Here is a 21,471-nt window from a genome sequence, read left to right on the forward strand (position 1 = left end):
TAAGATGTTCCTTGCATATTATTTAAATTCTCAATGTTCAGTTTTTTACTGAATCAATATTTCTAGGTTTATACTAGAAAAGGCATAGTGTCTTTTGACCAGTACTTTCAGACTGCTTGTTTGTGTTCACGAGGCATTTAAATTAAGTGCCCTTTTCTGTTATATGTTCAATATACTCATTCACGTTAATCACAGTGGATGGCAAACTCCAGGGATTATCACATTTTCTCTCTTAGGGATATTTATTTCACTAACTCATTTTACGCCGTTTTTATTTGTCTTTTGTGGAAATTGTTTCCAGTAGAACATGCTGTTCGGTGAAACAAAAATCTTTTTTTTATTTTATTTTTTAAATCTAGTTTTAAAAATCTATTTTAAAACTAGGAATCCTTTGTTTACCTTTTCAAAGTGATGTATATTCTTCATTTTTAGTTTTGGAAAATGTTTCGTTATGTTGTTCTGTTCTGTTTGAAATTGTCTGGTTTTTGGTTAATATACTGTATACAGTACCAGATTCACAAACTGTAAAGTTTGGTGGTCTGTTTCGTTGCTTGAGAACTTAAGAACTGCCAAAGAACTAATGCATATATTTGTTGGAAAAATAAGTCATATAGATGACCACAATGAGAAAGAGGTCATGGCACTGGTTTTTAAAAGTTCAAAATCATGGTAATTACTTAAATATTTATATATATTTTTTTAAATATATATATATTTTAAAGCTCTGCTGGCTAAAACCTGTTGAACTCTGGTCTTGCTTTACATTTGAATGTATAGCTGCCCTCTGCATTTCCCGACTGAATAATGAAGTGCTTATGCAGGCAGACCAAAGAGACAGTTTCTACATTCTCTCACAGGGCAGATGAACACAGAACTGAATGTTCAGCCTGTCAGCCTTCCAGACCTACTGTGCATTTTATGTGTTATGCAAACAAGGTTACCAGCTTTATATTTGTACATATATGCTGTTCTCTTCAGTGCCTTTCAAGAGTTTGGAACATAAAACAACTTACTGGGAATCTTGTGTTACTGTGAACACACAGTTTTGTGAATGGTCTTTTAAATGTTCATCAAGTGTCATGTCATTTGTGTATAAAATGTAATTCGGTGAATATGAAAAGCAAAGCCTTTTTTAGGTGTGTTTTTAAATCACATGGCATTTTCTCTGTGATGTCTCATTCCTCTCCTGGGACTACCCATAGTGCAATGCATGTGTGCGTGTATGCGGTTTCTAGGGGAACACATTAGGGCATTCCACTGTTGCTATGTAGGACACAAACAGCTGCTGTTATGGTGGTATGTGGTGTCAAAGGTCGAACATAGGATACACCTTTTATGCCCTTTGTTTCTTTGGAATATTACTGTATCTCAAACTTAAGTCTCAATGTTTTCAGTGTCTAATGACAATGCATAACTGTGTCATGTCACAATTTCAGGTTAAACTTTTTTGTTAATGGTTCTCAACGTAGTAAATATTACCAAAGTACTGAAGTAGATACAGTGCTAGCAACTAGCTCTGCTCATCTTCTATGAAGTGGTGTCTTTTTGTCTCAACCGTTTTCTGCTTTTCTGTTTCTGACTTTCTTTTGGTATTTGTAAAATGACTGTATTGCTCTGTAGTCTACAACACTGTTTTGTCCATTCTTGTACCCAAAATCATGTAGCTGCTCATTGCAATGTAGACATGTGGTAACTAGAATGGTGCTCGTGAGCAACAGTGGAGCTAAAAACAGCAAGAGCCAGACAGATTTGAATTTATTCAGGTTCAAATTGCATCTTTGGTCGAGGGTGTGATTTGAAAACACCGGGATGCCATTCATTGCGCATAGGCCACTACGGAAGCCACTTTGAGTTGTGTAATTCGGATGGAAGTGGACTTCATTCTATGGTTATCTTTTGTGACAGAGTCTGTTGAGAGAGCCGTTCAGGGAAAACACAGCCTTTGTGAAATCACTTCACCTGAATTTGATTTCTGTGAAATTGGTGTCATTGTGTGCAGCTATATTCCCTTCCCCCACCCAAAATGGTCCTTATAAAGTGTTTTAAATCTATTAGTTGTGTGTTTCCTTCTTACTTCTGTTCTGATATGAAGTGCACAAAATAAGGCAATCAGATGCTGAAGTACCCAAAGCCACCAGTTCAAATTCACCATTATGAATGATTCAGTTCAGTTGGAAAGGCATGGTATTAACTATGTGCTATAATTATACAGCATTGCGCTTTGATGGAAGAACATTGTACTCTTAACTCTGAAAAGAAGTCTAAAAAGTTGGTTATTTTTATTGGTACTATTGGGTTATTGTTTGCTACATGTTTGTATATCTCTCTATCCATCTTTTTGCCATGGAATATGATGTGCTTACTTCACGTGTATCCACACAAAACACACTCGAGAAGAGGCATTGTTACAAAGTGAAATGGAGACCCCTGGTGTTCTACATTTATTTGTCACCTCAGTCTGTGTCATCGAAGCTGTTTTCGCAATATTGGCACATAGTTACTCGTGGAAAAGAAAGTTTGGTTCGGTATTAGTACACTGTAGCCCACCTTGGTATAACGCAAGTATATCTGTAGAGCTTACCTCATTTTATTTGCATAGAGTGAATATGAGCAACATCAGCCGTCCCTGCCGATCGTTAACCACATGACCGCATTTTGCCATTTGTCCAGCTCCCATTCACTTCATAATTTTTTGTGACCTCGCCGAAATGAATAGTTTTAAAATACACATACTAAGGAGATAATGCCTTGATTAACGAGAATACTAACGCCAAATTGTCTGTTTTCGGGTTTAGGTTTGCTATAAATGGAAGAACTATTTTCAGACTGGGTACTACTTAGAAATGTTATCGTGCTCAAGAATACATCACTTAGTTAAAATAACGAACTTTTTCCTGGATCTTCTTTTCTTTATTTTAGGCAGTACAAAGATACCTCGGAAAATACACTACGTTTGATTTTAGTACCCTAACGTTACTCTCTTTTAACGAGTTATTGTCCTCCGTAATTCCTGCGTGATTTTTAATTATTAATATCGTCGAGGTGACAAAAACGAATAAGAGTGAATGGGAGCCGGACAAATGTGAAGACATGGCCAGACCGTTAATGATCGTCAGGGACAGGTGATGTTGCTATTAACATTCACTCGATGCGAATAAAATATTATGAGATATTCCTTTAAATATGCGTGTGTCCCCTCTTAAGTTATATCTATCCTGGGGAAGGACAGGAGACTCGTACAATAGCCTCCCACTTATAAGGGGGGCCTTTGCATAAACGTTGGATAGAACTGGCTAATTACTGGCTTAATTTACGTCCAGGTAAGCTAACGTTAGATTTTTTTTTTTTTTTTTCATTCCTCCGCCAATGATGCCTTTTAAAAGATGCTGCGTAATTGATTTATGAACTTGTGAAAGTAAAGCATATATTCTGTTTGACACATGCGGATCCTGGTGTAATATCCAGCTATGACCAGCTTGAAATGACCAGCTACCAGCTGTTGCAAAAAAATACCTTCAAATCATGTTGAGTATGGAGCTGGTCTGCACTGGTCAACCTGCTACCAACTGTTTCAAAGGCTGTTTTTTTTTTTTTTCAGCAGGAGACTCTTGTTTGTTCACCAGGACTGGACAGTGAACAGCAGACACCTGATACCCCTTTATTGACACGAAACTGTCTGTGTAACTCCATAACAATCTCACACCAGGGCCTCTTCTGCTTTTTTTGGCTCCCGCACATTGTGGGGGGTCAATCTCTCAACCTTCAACAGACCAAGGAGAATTTATGGCCGTCGTCCGCGTGTTCCTGTCAAGGTATGAATTCAGTTTCTTACATAGGCTGACGGTGCCAAGAATACTTCTGCAGCTTTCGTGGTTCTGTGGTTTACTGCTGTTTAAATTGTCAATGAGTGCACTGCTGTCAGAGGCCCCTGTGATGTTGGGTTGGAAAAGTGAGAATCATCTTTTTGGTCGACTTTCACATTATGATGCTTTTTATTTTACGACTGAAACCGAGAACCTGCGTCTAAAGGGCTAGCCCAGGGGTGCAGAACAGTCGTTTTTTTTATTATTATTTTTATTATTACCTGTCTTTGTTCACTAATTGGCTGTAGGCCTACATTCCAGTGCTGCTTGTCTCCCATATGGGAACTAAAAATTATTAGGATATACTTGCAGTCTACATGCAGCTGTAGTTGATGTTTGTCAGCTCAATATGTGATTGCCCTTATTCAATAACTGAGAGCAGAAGTTGGCACAAAATCCTGTGAGTGGTCGACCCTTGTTGAGGCTGCTTTTACTAGAAATGTGATCTAAGGACCGTGGAATGATTGTTGGTGGCAGACAGGGTGGTTTGAGTATCTCAGAAACTGCTGATCTCCTTGGATTTTCAGGCACAACAGTCTCTAGAGCTTGCAGAGAATGAAAACATCGAAAAATAAAAAAGATCCAGTGAGCAGCAGTTCTGCAGGCAGAAATGCATTGTTGATGAGAGATGTCAGAGGAGAAGGGCCAGACTAGTCGAAGCTGACAGGAAGGTGACAGTAATGCAAATACCCACGCGTTACAGCAGTGGTATGCGGAAGAGCAGCTGCAGAAGACTAGAATAAGTCTAAGAAATACCTAATAAAGTGCTCACAGAGTGTATTTCCATTATATGCAGTACAAACATGAGACTATAGTAATTCATATAAGCATATTTAATAGCTTATGATGATGATTCTGTCCATTGCTTTCTTCCTGCTGTTGAAAGCTACATTAAAAAACTAAAGAACGTACATGAATAAATGATTTTACAATAAATAGTGATAAAAGAAAAAGAAATGCTTTAGCTGCATTAAGATTGTCTATACAACACTATACCAACTATGTAGTAATTAAAGCAAATGAAGACTAAAGTGGTCACTATGGAATCTTCCTACAATGTCCACATACTGTCTCTCAGTCAGAGTGAGATCTGCCCAATTATCCTACAGTGCTTTTTCAGTTAACCTTCTAAGAATAGAGTCAAGTTGCATTTGTGTTACAATACAATAATGTCAATGCTGAGAACGGCCAAATCTAAGCCCTGCCACCTCATACAATGATAGGGCTTGTCTGGGAGTGTACCAAACCTTTAATATTCTGTATAGAATACTCAGACCCTTCAGACTTCTTTGCTGGTTTTCTCAGAAGCCTGTTGTACAGGTGAGCTCTCACTGCCCACCACCAGCTGCATCAAACATCTTCTTCCTGCCCTCCATTCCTGACATGGCCTCCACGTTCTTTCGCCAGTCGCCGACTTCAGTGGTGAGCACCTGCCATCCAAGAAGGTGCCTACATTTAGACCTAATCTCGCTTGATAGGCCACTGGCCTAGCATTAATAAATCATTACCAGACCATAGACCTAGTTTGAAGTCAAGTGCTAATTATTTAGAATTGGTGTTCTTTTCTGTGGACTTTGGTTCTACAAGTGCAGGACTGGATTCCATTGTTAGATAGCATTCTCATATCGTCATTACTCCCAGTGATTAAAGATGCTATCTTACTGAATATGTAGTCTTGACTAGCTATCTATAGATGTGCAGTAGTGATCTACCAGCTGATTTTTTATCAAGTTTTCATATCAACTCTAACTTTGCACAAATCACTGTAATAATTATTAGCTCAAGAAGGTCTTGGTGTTGGATGAGCTTGACACTGATATTTCCAATGCTCCTAGGACACCATACCTTCTCCTGTTTGATGTCCTCCTTCTTGACGGACTTGAGGTTGGCACGCAGGTCCATGGAGCCCTTGTGCTTGGAGCCCAGCAGGGCGCGCATCATCTCGTCTGCCGATACGCGCACCTTCCTCAGGGCCGGCTTCTTAAACTTCCCTCCCAGGTCCTGGATCTTCAGCTTCAGCTCGTGGATCTGGGCCAGGCCAGAAACACATGCACTACGTCAGGGGGTGATACCGTGTCTTTGTCCCTACAGCCATACGACAATGCTTGTCGGCTTCCCCAGGCAAATGGGTAGAGCTTTATGGGGCTTTGGTTGTAGTGCTGTGTTTTGACTAAAATTCGATTTTTGGGCCAATAAGCAGGCCACTTTGACATAGAGAAATAATTTCCCAGTTCAATAATGGCGACATTACACTGCAAGAAATCTTTCATGTCAAATGTGAAAATGAGCTTCTGACTGTGCTTATTAAAGATCCAACGGCACTTATGAGAATGAAGGAGCTCCCTGGTGTCCCTCTGAAAATACCCAGGATGCCTTTCTAAATCTGGGTGTGTAATTGTTCCCTTTATTAAATACATCATTATCACACATGGTGATGTGTAGTTAGTGTCCAGAATAGTTGCTATGAATCAAACTTGCGTGTGTTGGCAGAGGTTGAATTTCGTAATTTGTCCTGAGTTATAGGAAGCAGTGTAGGACACTATACATGCAAATGTGTTTGTCCATTGGTTCATTCATCGTAGGCTGAACATGTACTTACATCTTTATTGTTCTTGAGAACCTTTGCTTCATAGTCATACCGTTCCTCATCCACTGTATCGATTCTTGCATGAAGCTGTTTGCAGATTTTCTGTTGGAAAGAAAGAAACATTGAAATTGGTCACACTTATTAGGGAAGGAATGACATATATTATATAAATATAAAGTAATTGACAATGAAACAGACTGGTGAACAAATGAGCACTTTCTGGTGACTATGAGCGTTGTGCATGAGGTGCCAGACCAAATTCAGTTAGGGAGACCAATGGCCGATCGGTGGGTGCTGACCAATAGTCGGCCTTGCAATCACACACGTCAGATAGACAGACAATATTCATTAAAATATCTGTGTTGTCCTGACTGAAATGTTTTTGTCAACCCCTCGCCAATCTACCCATTGTCCAATATGTAGCCGTGTAGCTACCTGGAGAAGCCCCTTTTCTCTCACCTGTAGCTCATCCAATTGGAGGCCAGACATTTGCAGTGGGGGCAGTTTCTCGCCCAGGTAGCGCACTTTCTCTTCGTCTCTCTCTGCCTTCTCTCGCTCCAGGTCTTCCATTGCCCGACTCAGGAGCAGTATCTGGGGTGGGGGGGGAATAGAAGCTCAGTTTGCAACAAGCTCTCAAAAACGATGTGTTAATATCCAACACACTATTTTGTGTGAAAGTTACAACTTTTGTGTAATAAATATAAACATTTTGTGTTACAAAGGGAGGCAGTTCTAAAATTGAAAACTGTGTTGAAAGCGACACAAAATGTGTTATCTCTAACTATGGCAACACGTTATGAGTTATTTTGAACACATCTGCTTTGAGAGCGCACCCATAACTGTTATTTTACAATGTCTGTCCTGTAAAGTATTCCTGTTGCAACTCAGCCTGAGGGAATTCCCAGAGGGAATGGAGTATTTGACTGCTTCAATACATGACATGTCTCTCAACATGAATGAGTAATATGCATATTGTAAGGTTCACAGTGCAAGTTAGCCTGCTGAAAAAATCAGCTCAACCAGCTGGTTGCTGGTTAACCAGTTCACACCATCTCTCAGCTCAACATAGTTTAGCTGGTTGACCAGTTTAGACCAGCTCCCAGCTTCACATGATTTGACCAGCTCAAGCTATGTTTTGAAACAGCTGATAGCTGGCTGACACGCTACCAGCACTAGTTGGTTGACCAGCTCATACCCAGCTAGACCAGCTTATGACCAGCTTGACCATGCTGGTTGACCAGCTCATACCCAGCTAGACCAGCTTATGATCAGCTTTGTCCAGCTCAACTTTCAAGCTGGTCAAGCTGGATTTTATATTGGGGTGGTCTGTGAAGCAGGTAGACGACACGAAACTGGATAAGCCCCTTACCTTGAGAGAAAGCTTGCGGAAGCCGAGATCTTTGACTTTGGCTGTCAAATAAACATAGTCTCATGTCACTACTTGCATTTTCTCTACATTGACGGACAACAGGGATTTAGGCATACCCACTGGACACCTCAACTCACTGAAGATTCTGCCAGCCAAAAAACCAGATGAATACATCTAGCCATTGCTTTGGTATGCACAACAAAAGAATACATGTTGAGTTGACCCTATTTTGTAATATGAAAATAAGACTTCAATGGAGAGAATCAAAATGCCTGAACTTTCACTAATTATGGGGTAAAACCATTTTTTGGACATGGTATGGCGATATGTATTCTCTTTTGGTATATGGTAGAATAATATTTCCATTTTAGAAGTTCATCTGTAATTTAGGATAAATTAATAAGCCATTTCAAGATGTACACGCTTCCATATATGAACATGACTTTCATGCATACATATACTGCACATATTGTACCTTGGCATCCCTGGGTGGCATTGGCCTTGGGGAACTGGGTTCCTGAAATACCACAAAGGAAGAGTCATGCCAGTCACATCTCTATACTCACAGTACAGTCTAATCATCTGGCCATGGGTAGACACACAGACCACATATGAAGGATCTGAATTAAAAAGAAAAAACCCAATGCCCTACAAACAGAATAACATAAGATCAAAATCTAAACTAACATTGAGTGTTTTTGATTGATTATTTTAAAATGAAGTGAAGAGTAATATCGCTATAAAAAGAAATACGAATCATAGCCTTCTACGCTATGGGCAACAATAGTTTGCAAGTGTTTGTTACCAAGTTATACTTGGACTCTTTATTAGTCATGCAAAGTATACAAAGTTATGCTTACCTCACTGCAATTGCCATTTAGAAGAAAGAAATGGACAAACAGGCGAATAAATAAGGCAATGGATTAATGTATCAACAGAAAATATCTAAGACATATTTCTCTAGTCATTCCTAAAATATGAATAGCATATTAATTTAGAGTTTGACAGTACAGTACACACATATTTTGTAGGATGATGTGTAGAACTGTCTTGACAGTAATGCACCAAAAAATAAAACAATGTGCTATTTTAAAAGGAGGATTTTCTGTAGTGATCTGTTAAATAGAGCAAAACAACAGGCACAAAATTAAACATTCTAGAAATAGAATGTTAGAAATAGAAATAGAAAAAGGAACCGAAAATCGTTATCTTAAATTCATTACTTACTCTTCTGCCATTGTGAAACCTTTGAAAAAGAGAAGAATTTATGTTTTAAAGTTATTTGGTAGACAATGATTTTAGCATGGTCACTTGCCATTTAAACCTTAAGCATTAAAGCCAGTTTATGTACTCAGTACATACTGAAGCTAAAAGAAACTAAATTGTTTTTTTTTTAAAAGGCATCTGCAATTAAGTTATTGAACTGGTAACCAATGTAATTAACAAATGTGTTACCTGAGTTGCTTTGTCGATTGAGTTCTGTTAACAAGAGGGAGCTGTGACAATCGGGGCTTATATGCCCATCTGGCTACTGGACAATAAATATAGCGCCCTGTCAAATGGAATGCCATGACTCACAGCCACACATGAAATATTACCTCTCTCGACATTGTGACAATACAGGCCATTGTAATAATACATCACTGTGTCTCACTTCTTTGAGCAGGAAAAAGTCACCGTTTTAACTTCTCAGTCAATATTTTATTTATTTATTTATTATTTAAGTTATTTGAAATGATTAAAGATACTCCACTACTTGGCCAATCAAACAATTTAAAGCTTCCCATAACTCGGTTTTCACTCAAAAATATTACAGCATTGACTGCGTATGGACCTAAAGTAAAAAAATGGCCCAAACAATTGCTGTTTTCATTTCCACAATAGGGCAAAACACAAATTTTATCTGAGGCATCGTTCAAATAATTCTACATTTCCTATTATTCTATATGTAGACCACTTTGCTTGCCATCAATCATCTCTGAAGCAAGTAGGTGTGAACCAGTGAAATTTGAAGTTGGATATCTTTCTCTGTACTTTAAATCTCCTGTCAATTCAACTCTCATGTAGAACAAGGATCGTGTAACATTGCCAGGAAGCCAGTGGGTGTTGAAAGCCCCGCAGTTGTGAAGGGTCCAGAAGTTTGAGTGCTCTGGGTGGCACAGGAAAGCTGTCCTTCCCATAATCCCCTTCTTTCCAAACTAATGAAGGCCTACATGCATTATATCTTCAGCTTTGTAAACCTAAAATTGCTACTGCATTAGATTAGAACCAAAGCTTATAACAGATGTCATTTTTCCTGCTAGATAATAGCAGGTGTGTTGAAAAAAAAAACCTTGCCATGGTGGAACAAAAGAGGAATGAATGCGGGTCCCTTCTTCCAGCCCTTTGACAGCGAATTTGGGTTCTGTTTATTGGATGTGAAACAGCTGACGTGGGTTTATAGGGCAGCCCAGACCGCGTGTCACCTCCATACAGGCCACAGAAACCTTGGCCAGAAGGGTAAAGCCGGGTTCCTTGAATAGTACACATACCAGGTGCACACAGCCTCGCTCGCTAAATATATCTGCCTGTATTAACACGTTTCCTCAGAAGGCAGGCTAACTGTCGAATAAATCCCAGGGCTGTGACATTTCATTTGCGCAAATCCACCTGGCAGAGCAGGTTTTCACCATTCTAGCATTCACCATTGCAAACTGGTGAATCTCTGCTTGTGTTGGGTGCAAGGGCAATCTGGCTGACTCTTTCGGGGCTGTTATTAGCAATCATTCTGTCACAATGTGAATGGTCTTACTGAGTTATTAAATTAATTTGAAATGATGTTCCATTTTATTTTTTACATTGTGCTTATGGCAACTGATGCATCTCAGTTTTAATCAGTAATGTCAATGATATATTGTTTACCTAGAAGTGAATATGTGGGTGATTTTTTTTCTTTTTACCTAGTGAAGTGCCAACCAATGATTTCCTAGGATTTGGTGGATTTAGCAACCACCCATGGTGACATGCCGTGATAGCAGTTCTATTCTACACTTCAATTCCCATAGTTCCCCGTGACATACAGCATTCTCGCAAGTTTCCCTTCTAATTATCGGTGTGGTTTTCTTCCTTTTTTCAGCCACGTAACTGCATCCGTTGTGGTAAAGTTACTGCAAACAAAGACAACTGTGCTCCTCCACTTGTTTACGCTGCTCAGACTCTCCTGCATAACTGCCGCAAGTACGTGGCACGCAAACTACACCTTTCAGCACTCACAGGACTGGTTTTGTCCATAGGCTTTCGTGTTTTTTTGTGTACATTTCCATACAAGCTAATATTTTCCATGTTAGAGGGGGAAAAAAGTATCTTCATGAGACTAAAACGGTTGTTAAGACAGACCTTTTTCGCAGGGAGCACATTTGGGCCGCAGCACAATGCAGGGCGGACTCAGTGTAGCAGTGCAGTCCGAGAGTCACACTAGCACAGCTACCAGGATCAGAGTGAAAGGAATGGGAAGAACTGGACTGGAGTCTATCCAACCCGAAAGCGCGGTTCTCTGTGGGGTAAGATCGTGTTCCATCACACAATGGGGTAAGTTATGTGCACCGCTTACTGGCGTCACTGATAAAAAAGAAAAGCACTCGGGGTCCACTTGCTGGACGTTATGAAGATGCCAGAACAGTCCAGAGACAATGCAGTTTATTTGTATCTTTACCACATCAAAGTAGAGGCTTATTGTAGCAGAAGATGACAGTGGTCGGCAGGATTTAAACCCTGAAAAGAGTCCGTTTGAAAAAGTGTGTATTTATTTATGATACAGTAGCTCCTGATGTGCAGACACCAAGTGATTAAAACAAATCAGCACTGACATCACCAGAACAGATGAGAGGTGTTACCTGGAAGTGCAAGCATAGAGGAGGAACCCACACCTCCAAGAGGAGACAGTGACCTTAGCACCAACTACCACTCATCACAAGAAATAAGAAGACCCTGAGGTCAAATTATATCATTACATGTGATTTAACGCTCAACAAAAGACAGTACTAATAGACAGATAATCTGTACACTGCTATATACCTATAACACAATACAAAATTAAATCCGAAGTAAGAAAGAAAGTTTTTCTAAAGGGGGGTATGTAAATCTTCAGCGATGTCAAAAGATAGGCAGGGTCTCTACTGTTCTTGCTGTAGTGAGAAAGTTTTGAATTTGTACTTTCGAGGTAAAACACAACTGTCAGAAGTGGGATTCAACCCTCTGACATCTAGTGCCGGCTGCCGCTCGATACTCTGGCAAAATGTTGGATGACATCATACAAAAATCCATACAGTGTGACCAATCACATCCACGGACCCAACTAGCTGCAGCGAATCTTCGTTACGCCCTCTCAACATTTAAACATTCTTGACGAATCAGGGCGGAGCAAAGTTGAGGGACGAGAATAATAATTATGCTCTACGCATAATTATGGTCTACGCGTTTCAATTTAGCGCAACTTGCCTGTATTTACAAGAGGTAATGAGCTAATATCAGTTATTTATCTGCTGATTATTTATTGTTAAACAGCTAAATCTTGTTTCATTTGTGGTTCGCTGTCGACCATAGCTGTTGTCATACCGTTTTAGCAGTGAACTACCGAACGAGATCCAAATGTGAATCAAGTCGTATGAAGTGGATTAACGTTAGTATTAACATTAATACGAACAACGTAAGTACTATTTATGTTTTTTTATTGATTACAGCATGTCAGAAATGATGTTACTTTAACTTCACCTAACGTAACTGTACTTTGTTGTCAAACAAGTGTAGCCATTCATTCATTCCCCCCATTCATTCAACAGTTAGCTCGTTAGCTAGCTAACGTTAGTTAGGTTCATTATACAGTCAATATTGTAAGGATCTATAACAATATACAGGACGTAAAGTGTATGAGTGTCAATTCATATAAAACAGTGGTTGCGCATGAGAGGTGAGTGTTCTGTATATACAACAAACAGGATTTCAATAATGCCTGATCTGTGCAATTATGCTAATGTTAATGTAGTACTCCAACAATTACTTACATTGCATACTTACTAATAACAAGATGTATTCATGTGTCCCCTGACATGTGTCTAGATCTTTTGCAATGGAGCAGTCTCTTTCAGTGCCAGAGGGGCAGCCACTGAGAGGAGACTGACCCTGCAGAGGTTGTAGATGGATGCACTTCGGAGGTAAAACACAACTGTCTGAAGTGGAATTCGAACATCTGTAGAGGAGACTGCGACCAGAACACAGAGCAATACATTTACATAGAAATTACAGGCATTTAGCAGACGCTCTTATCCAGAATGTTAAATGAAGTGCAAGTCAAACCCAGGGACAAGTGCGATGAGGGCCTTCGAGGAAAGTACAGTTCCAAGTCTAGCATGATCACATAGATACAACTTGAACCCTTGAAGGGCACATTGACTTATCAACTAACATACCACAGTTGGCAGCTAGAATACCCAGAGTACAACAATAAACAATACATAAGTGCTATAGTAATCTATGGCATACACAAGGCTAATCATTGTAGTGAGGTAGGGAGGGAAAGGTGCAGCCTGAAGAGATGAGTCTTCAGTCTGCGCTTGAAAATGGTCAAAGACTCTGCTGTTCTGACGTCCACGAGGAAGGTCATTCCACCACCGTGGGGCCAGAACAGACAGCAGTCGTGACCGAGAAGTGCAGGTGTGTCCATCACCACGCCGAGGTTTCTTGCATTGAGGGATGAGGTCTCTGTGGTATCCCCTAATAAAATGGAAAAATCAGAGAAGGGAGAGGTTAGAGCAGGGATGAAGATTAGCTCTGTCTTACCTGGGTTGAGCTTTAGATGGTGGTTGTCCATCCAGCTCTGGATCTCTCTCCAGCAGCGGAGATACAGATATACCTACAACACGATCTGAAATTAAAAAAAGAAAGAAAGGTTTTCTAAAGGGGATGGAGGTATATTTTTCAGGTCATGTCAAAAGATGGGCAGGGTCTCTACTGTCCTTGTGGTAGTAGGAAGGTTTTGATGTGCGTAGCCAGAAGACAGAGGAGAGAGGGGGATTGGCATTGCGCATGTCGATGTTGTAGATCAGATGAGTAGACATACTCTGGGTGCACTTCAGAGGTAAAACAGAGTTGTCAGAAGTGGGATTCGAACCCACACCTCCAGAGGAGATTGCGACCTGAACGCAGCGCCTTAGACCGCTCGGCCATCCTGACTGGTTGCTCTGAGTATTCCCATGGTCACAAGCGACCACACAGAAACCACTGCCACTACACAGTCTGCCATCTTTAAGGCCATTCCAACCTGTTATATGTTCCTTCTAGGAGCTAGTTCCCAATCTGTCCTTATAGCAAGAAGTGGAAAAAATAGCAAATGAAAGGGAGAAGGAGGTGGAAATTGGCAAGAGCCCTGGGACTTTTCTCTCCTGACTGTAGTAGGGAGCCCATCCTGCCTCCAAGTGGGTCCTGAACAGACAAGAGATGTGACCTGGAAGTGCAGACAAGCAGGAGGGATGGGCCAAGTGCCCAGATCATAATGCAACTGGCTCTTTCAGCCTGAGGAGGATTCACCTTGCTGACCTTGTACATCAGAGGAGCAGTACCATGTACATGCTGGTAAAACAGAGCTGTCAGAAGTGGGATTCGAACCCACGCCTCCAGAGGAGACTGCGACCTGAACGCAGCGCCTTAGACCGCTCGGCCATCCTGACTGCTTTTTTGTGTATTCCCATGGTGACAGGAACGAGAAGACCCTGAAGTCCAACTCACACTTAAGCTGTACATACAAGCCGTACATACCCAGACTCCAAACTTGACTCAAACTCCAAAATGACTTGAGACTAGATTCGGATTCGTCAATAAGGACTTATGAAAAATTACAAGGAGAACAATGTCACAACCAATGATTGTTTTTCAATTACAACCTTACTTCCCACCGCCCAACCACCTGTCCTCTTGACCCCATCCCCTCTCCTCTCCTACAATCTATATCTGAGGACATTCTCCCTTTTCTCTCCTCTCTAATCAACACCTCCCTATCTTCCGGCACCATGCCCTCTTCCCTGAAGAGGGCCAGAGTCACTCCCCTCCTCAAAAAACCTACTCTTGACCCCTCTGCCCTGAACAACTACCGGCCTGTCTCTCTTCTCCCTTTCTCGCTAAAACCCTGGAACGGGCGGTCTGCTCCCAACTGTCCACTTATCTTCTCCACAACAATCTCCATGACCCCAACCAGTCTGGCTTCAAGAGTGGCCACTCCACTGAAACCCCGCCCTGCTCGCGGTCACTGAGGCACTCCACTCTGCTAAAGCAAAATCCCTCTCCTCTGTCCTCATCTTCCTCGACCTGTCAGCCGCCTTCGATACAGTCAACCATGAGATTCTGCTCTCATCGCTGTCTGGGATGGGTGGTCACAGGTTCTGCACTCGCTTGGTTTTCCTCCTACCTCTCTGGTCGCTCCTACCAGGTGACTTGGAGGGGCGCAGTCTCCGACCCTCAACCCCTACGACTGGAGTCCCGCAGGGCTCGGTTCTTGGGCCTCTCCTCTTCTCGCTGTACACCATGTCTCTTGGTTCTGTTATCTCTTCCCACGGCTTTTCTTATCACTCCTACGCTGATGACACCCAACTCTTCATTTCCTTCCCCCCCGACACCACAAATCACCACACAGATCTCTGCCTGCTTGGCTGATATCTCTGCGTGGATGACTTCCCATCACCTGAAGCTCAACCTTGCCAAAACTGAGCTTCTCTACATCCCTGCTAAGTCCTCTCCGTCAATCGACCTCTCATTGACTGTTGAGGACTTTGTAGTTTCCTCCTCCCGTACGGCAAAGAATCTTGGGTGACTCTTGATAACTGCCTCATCCTGCTCCACAAGTATCCTCCACTGCCAGAACCTGCAGGTTCTTTCTGTATAATATACGCCGTATCCGTCATCTCCTGACTGAGAAAGCCACCCAGCTCTAGTCCAGGCGCTCGTCATTTCCCGCCTGGATTACTGCAACTCCCTCCTAGCCGGTCTCCCCAGCGTGTGCCATCAAGCCCCTCCAGCTGGTCCAGAATGCTGCAGCCTGCCTGATCACCAATCAGCCAGGTCGGCTCATGTCACCCCGCTTCTCATTGGCCTCCACTGGCTTCCCATTGCCGCACGCATCCGTTTCAAGGCCCTAGTGTTGGCATTTCAGGCTGCTAAGGGGACTGCCCCACCTTACACACAGTCCCTGATCACTCCCCACTCCCCAGCTATACCACTCCGGTCTGCCAGCTCTGGTCGCCTTACGGTTCCCTCTCTACGTGCACCTGGCGTTCGAGCTGCACGTTCACGCCTGTTTTCCGTTCTGGTTCCTCAGTGGTGGAATGACTTGCCTACCACTGTCAGAACAGCAGAATCCCTCCCCCTATTTCGACGCAGACTCAAAACCCACCTTTTCAAACTCTACCTTAGTCCTCCCTCCTGATTTCCCCTGCCCCTCCTTTCTGATATCCCTATCCTTGTCTAACCCCCCCACCCCCCCAAAAAAAAATAAACTTCTGATGACAACTATGTTTAGAACAGAATTTCCTGTGTATTTTCCTAGTTTCTGGATGTGATGCTCTGACTTATGGTAGAACCTATGCACTTGTAAGTCGCTTTGGATTAAAAGCGTCTGCCAAATGACTAAAATGTAAATGTAAAATGTAAATTATTCGTATGAAAACGAATCCTTGATTAAAACACACGTCGTTTTGTGTGCCAAACCGTGTCTCATTCAGCTCCAACTATAGCAACGCCCTACACTGTAGTTCAAAGGTCAGTCAGTTTATCAGCACCGGAGCAGATCCCACCGCTGTTAAACTGTTGCCTTGTTGACATAACGTAGACTCACTGTGCACTTCTGTTTACTGTGAACAGAACACAGGGAAGCAGCCGCTTCCACCAGAATTTAACGTCCGTTCAATATTTCTTCTCCTGGGGAATGTGGTTTATGATTACGGTTGCTTATTGGCTATCACAGACACTAAAACACTTTGATTAATGTGAATTGGAGCAATAATTGTAAAGAAAACAACAAATAACTACACAACTTCCCTGTGTTCGGAAGACCGGAAACCACTGGCACTACTCAGTGCAATGATCACAGGAAGTGATCACTCAAACCAGCACTGTGAAATACAAACACATTTACAGTGCCAATAGACAACAACCTGTATATGTACACTGCTATATCTACAACACAATCCAAAATGAAATCCCAAGAAATATATTCTAAAGGGGGTCAAGAGAGCCATGGTGCTGTCAGAAGAGGTACATTTCAGGCGTTGTCAAAAGATGGGCTTAATAGGACGGTTTTGAATTTGATGTGCGTATAGGCAGCTAGTAGACAGAGAAGAGCAGGGCATTGCTCTGCTGTGGAGGGTGTCAATCAGATTACAGGTAAAATAGAGTTGTCAGAAGTGGGATTCGAACCCACGCCTCCAGAGGAGACTGCGACCTGAACGCAGCGCCTTAGACCGCTCGGCATCCTGACTGGTTAGCCTATGTATTCCTATGGTCACAAGCGACCACACAGAACCACTGCCACTACATAGTCTGCCATCTTTAAGGACATTCCAACCTGTTATATGTTTCCTTCTAGGAGCTAGAAGTAGAAGTTAAGAATTCCCAATCTTTCCTTTCAGCCTGAGGGGGATTTACCTTGCTGACCTTGCAGAGGTTGTAGATCAGAGGAGCAGCAACATGCTGGTAAAACAGCTGTCAGAAGTGGGATTCGAACCCCACGCCTCCAGAGGAGACTGCGACCTGAACGCAGCGCCTTAGACCGCTCGGCCATCCTGACTGGCTGCTGGGGGTGTTCCTGTGTTCACAACGCGACCATAAGGGAAGGATCACTCAAACCAGCGCTGTGAAATACAAATCACATTTATACTCACTCAGCTGACACTCTCATACATAGCTGAGCTCTGGGCCATTTTCTGCCATAGACGTTAATCAAGTTAACCTAGATAACACAATAAGAAAATAAAATGTCCAAAAATAACCTATAGATAGGTACTTTTTTTATTGTTATGAACCTGAACAATTAATTTCACCTGCATCTGTCCCAAAAATGTTTTTCAATGGCACTTGATGGCGCCAGTTTCTTTTAATATGGCAAAAAATAAAATAGAAGGCTTTTATTGTTAGATTTTTGCCATGCTAAAAGAAATCGCGCCATCAAGTGGTTTGTTATTTGGGGGTGTGGACTGCTGCAACAGATATATTTTAACAGATTTAACAGAATTTAGAGCAGAGGCACCATGCCTTACAATCCAAGTCCTTGGGGAGTGATTATGTTAAAAATCAGTTTAATATTTCATGAAGGTATCCACAAATATATTCTATTACAGTAAAATGCCACATTTAAAACAATCTCATAATAATGATATATGTTCTGCAGCCGTTTTTTATGTTGTATTTGCAAGGAAAGAATATGCCTGTTAATATGTGATTCACAAAAACCTGTGCTGAATCATGTTATTAAGCTCACGATTACACAAACCTAGCCGCGCTTGTGCTCTATCAGTCAGGATGGCCGAGCGGTCTAAGGCGCTGCGTTCAGGTCGCAGTCTCCTCTGGAGGCGTGGGTTCGAATCCCACTTCTGACAAATCTGTTTTTATAGGTTAGTACTACCCATCTGAATCTACACCTTCCCAGACTCAAAGTCTGCCTGTAATAGATCCAGACAGTACTGTGTAATGGCCATCCATAAAGGCCAGCAGAGGTATTTTGGCCAAAATAAATCGAGTGCTGCCCTTCTGCAGTTACAGTGTGGACACATGATCAAATTCAATGGCCTCAGGGTGTCACTCCCTCACATCTTATTAAATCACACAGTAACTACAGTAACCATGAAAAGTAGACTATCTAGCAAGACTAACTAACCAGACTTCCTAGTTGCAAGTGTACATTTCCACATTTCTCACAGTTCCTTACATATGTATAGGCTGTATGCTAGAAAACACAACTCTATTAGGCTATTAGGCTAGAACATGCCACCCATAAACACACACCAGTATTTGCTCACCAGATCGTCATTACAGGTGTTATTCCAGATGTGCCATACAGCACGGATTTTTAAAGGTACAATCCATTGTTTACTTTTTTTCACGCCAGACTCCAAAATCGTATTTAAAGGGGAGTTTAAGGCGCTGCCAGTTAATAAAGGACCCTAACCGATCCATAGTTTTTAACTTATATTACGGCACTTATCGGTCTTATTTCACTCAAAATGTGTTTCTAGCATGTTGTAGTGCTTGTACATATAATCGTGTATTTATAAATAAACAGGGATAAACTGTTTTAGGATAAACACGAGAAGGGCATTTCTCTTCAGGCATTATTCGAGGGCACCTTTAATGTTCCCAATGCATTCTGGAACGATCCCCTTTCTTGTATCGGAGGCGCCGTCAAAGCCAAACCGGTAAGGCACTGAATTAAAGGGGAAATGAAATAGGAATACGACTGCTCTTCTTGAGTAGAAATATAAACTGTACTACTTTAAAGATTAATCCCACATTAAAGTACATGCGTCTGGTTCTGAATATGGGAAACGTTGGTGTTTGTATAACAAGCAGAGGACCCACAGAGCTTACCTTGCATGGGTTGCTAAAGGGTTAATTTTTTCACCCGCCGACATTTTCATATAGCTACAACTCCCCCAGTTTCTCCAGAACGATAAACTTTATTTACTGATTATCAGATTGATACGCATATTTTAAAAGCAAAGTATTATGTTCCAGTTTATTTACCCTAAAGGAAATGCAATATCTATAATTATGCTTTCAATGAGTCATTATTTTGTTGCTATGCTAGCTTGGTAATACTGTGGGAGTGTATGGACCGTGCATTGTGGAGTAGGAAAATCAACGATTGATTCCACATGTTCAACGGCACTTTTTAACAAAATGCGTGTATTCTAGTAAGTTACCTAATTATTATATATAATAACCTCAACATTGAGATCCACGTGTTCATACCGCTGAACACAGTCGCTACAACAAAGTGTGCTCCGCGTTTAGGGATCACAGAAATGAGCAAGAGATCCTCACCAAGTCGGACCTCACGCCCAGCGCGTTAAGGGCCTCAAAAAAATTTAAGGTAACCCTTAGTAACTGGTTAACGCAGCGTCGGCAGTTACAGAAGCGCTATGTTGAGAGTACACTAAGATCACCAGCAGACACGAAAGCTTGTAAAGATTTAACGTTATAAGATTGGTGCTTTGAAGCGCCTGCTTTGGGTAGGAGACTAGCTTGTGATCTAGAAAAAAACTAAGAGTGCGCGCCAACCGGGTTAAAGGTCGGTTTGGTGATAATCAAGATATGCATCTAAGAATCAGTACTTTGATATTTGCACCCTTGTCGTGAGCGTGGCGTTATTCTTGCAATGCATTACATACGTCTGTATAGTACTGGCTCTTCTTGTCTGAATTGAGTCAAATAAGAAGGCAATGATCAGATAAATAATGTACACATGGCTAAGAATATTAATGGCTATTTGTGAAATTTATTAAGAAATATACTATACTCAGTATCTCTGTATATTTACCATCTTATATCAGCTCAAAGCAACAATGTCTTGCAGATCTCGCCAATATTGTTTGTAGTACTTGTATACTTGCTTCACAATCACCAGTGATCTTGGCCGATGGGCCTGATATAAGGTATTGATGGAGAATTTATCTTGTGTATTGTATTCTCTTTTTTTAAATTTACCTTGTGTACCTTGTGCCGTGTGCTTGAAGGGTGCTATATAAATAAAGCTATTATTTGTATTATTATTATTACTAATGTTATTATTTGCAATACTGCTGTGCGAGGCAGGACTGCCCAATCCTGGAGATCTTCCATCCTGTAGGTTTTCACTCACTCACTCAAAGGCAAAAGGCACACACCTAATTTCACAGCTAGAGATCTTGTTGAGCTGCTAATGATTTGAATCAGGTGTGCCACATTAGGGGTTCTCCAGAAGCCCCAGCTACGTCCAGAGGTAGTTTATTAGTGTACCGTTGTGTGCAGGACGTCCCACCCCCATCTGATCAACCGTTCGGGTTGGCCCCAGGTGGCCAGCACTGGAGAAGAGGTGGTGGGGTCACTGATAAAATATTCTGGCACCTCCCCCCCTTCCCCTGTCCAACGCCACAGTCATGTCTGTCCGGGAGGCCTTCAACCCCGAGAGCTACGAGCTCGATGCAGCGTTTCGCCTCACGCGTTTCACCGAGCTGAAGGGGACGGGCTGCAAGGTGTCGCAGGATGTGCTGCAGAAGCTTCTGGAACCTCTGCAGGACAGCCACTTCCAGGAGGATGAGCAGTTCCTGGGGGCAGTCATGCCCCGCCTGGGTACGACCTCTCACTGATCCCTCGTCAGGTTTTTAAATGCCATAGCCATACAGTGTCTTGCATTTTGATGCTTAGCTGTGACACTCAATTCATTCTAAATCTACAATTTCTGACTTTTATTTCCTTAGTGATGCTGCTTGTACATGTTTTATTTGACTTTTTCTGTCTTGACTTCTTCTGTCTCTGCCTGACTTTATGTGTAATGTGTATTTGAGATATATCTCGATTGATTTTTTTATATCTGTTTTGTTGTAACACGTCTTTCTTGAAAAATAGATCTTGATCTCAACAAGACCACCTGTTTA

The 21,471-nt window shown here is 41.8% G+C and overlaps 5 non-coding genes and 1 pseudogene across 5 annotated transcripts; 1 reads left to right on the forward strand and 5 right to left on the reverse strand.

Moving 5' to 3' along the window:
* Positions 1–5,191: 5,191 nt before the first annotated feature.
* Positions 5,192–13,911, reverse strand: LOC134016311 (troponin I, slow skeletal muscle-like; annotated as a pseudogene).
* A 32-nt stretch (positions 13,912–13,943) lies between these two features.
* On the reverse strand, positions 13,944–14,026 carry trnal-cag (transfer RNA leucine (anticodon CAG)). The gene has a single exon. It is a non-coding gene; the product is annotated as a tRNA-Leu (tRNA).
* Positions 14,027–14,437: 411 nt separating this feature from the next.
* trnal-cag (transfer RNA leucine (anticodon CAG)) lies at positions 14,438–14,520 on the reverse strand. Its single transcript has one exon. It is a non-coding gene; the product is annotated as a tRNA-Leu (tRNA).
* A 2,716-nt stretch (positions 14,521–17,236) lies between these two features.
* Positions 17,237–17,318, reverse strand: trnal-cag (transfer RNA leucine (anticodon CAG)). Its single transcript has one exon. It is a non-coding gene; the product is annotated as a tRNA-Leu (tRNA).
* Positions 17,319–17,543: 225 nt separating this feature from the next.
* On the reverse strand, positions 17,544–17,627 carry trnal-cag (transfer RNA leucine (anticodon CAG)). The gene has a single exon. It is a non-coding gene; the product is annotated as a tRNA-Leu (tRNA).
* A 725-nt stretch (positions 17,628–18,352) lies between these two features.
* On the forward strand, positions 18,353–18,435 carry trnal-cag (transfer RNA leucine (anticodon CAG)). The gene has a single exon. It is a non-coding gene; the product is annotated as a tRNA-Leu (tRNA).
* Positions 18,436–21,471: the final 3,036 nt, after the last annotated feature.

Source organism: Osmerus eperlanus, unplaced genomic scaffold, assembly GCF_963692335.1.
Source record: "Osmerus eperlanus unplaced genomic scaffold, fOsmEpe2.1 SCAFFOLD_285, whole genome shotgun sequence".
Classification (NCBI taxonomy): domain Eukaryota; kingdom Metazoa; phylum Chordata; class Actinopteri; order Osmeriformes; family Osmeridae; genus Osmerus; species Osmerus eperlanus.